This window comes from Dipodomys ordii, unplaced genomic scaffold (assembly GCF_000151885.1).
Source record: "Dipodomys ordii isolate 6190 unplaced genomic scaffold, Dord_2.0 Scaffold3, whole genome shotgun sequence".
NCBI classification, from domain to species: Eukaryota; Metazoa; Chordata; class Mammalia; order Rodentia; family Heteromyidae; genus Dipodomys; species Dipodomys ordii.
In genome coordinates, this window is record NW_012267219.1 from 11210197 (window position 1) to 11210890 (window position 694).

At 39.2% G+C, this 694-nt stretch overlaps 1 protein-coding gene across 1 annotated transcript in view; it reads left to right on the forward strand.

Annotated features, from left to right (window-relative positions):
- The window catches only part of Myrfl (myelin regulatory factor-like), an 84572-nt gene that overhangs the window by 32819 nt on the left and 51059 nt on the right, over nt 1–694 (forward strand). The gene's annotated exons all lie outside the window — the stretch shown is intronic.

Consider the following 694-nt stretch of genomic DNA (forward strand, 5'->3'; position numbering starts at 1 on the left):
ACTATGGCTCAAGTGGTAGAGCACTAGCCTTGAGCTGAAGAGCTGAGGGACAGCACCCAGGCCCAGAGTTCAGGCCCCATGACCGGACCCTCCCCCCCCAAAAAAAAGAAAAGAAATTCTGTGTTGTTTATGATAATGATGGCCATCTACATTGAAATCAAGGGGCAAAGGTGCATGTGGCACTACTAGTACAGTAAGTATAGCTCTCTTCTACTGGTGCTTCTGACAAAGAGCTAATTCTCTGAAGGAAGCAGTCCATATTTAGGAACTCCGAGGGATTAAAAATCATGTCCCATAACTATCACTCACCAAATAATTTTCCAACTTTTAGATTTTCTTCTCTACTGATGATGTTAGACATTTATATGCTGTCTTAGTAAAAATGAAACATTTTAAAAAGTGTTAACATTTAAAGTTTTTTTAAAGTATATTACACACAATGCATTGCTATTGGATAGCAATGCTAAAACAAAACAAAAATCTAATTAGCCATTCACCCCCATCCCATTTCTGCATGTGGAAGAAAGCTGCATAGTAGGCTTTCAGTGCTATTACCAAATTGGCAGGATAAAAAGGAAATGGCAATTCTCTAGGGAAAGCAGATTTCCAGTCAGTGTAATGACCAGTTTTGGATTAAAGTTGTTCTTTGGTAATTCTTACCAGTCCACTGTGTGTGTGTGTGTGTGTGTGTGTG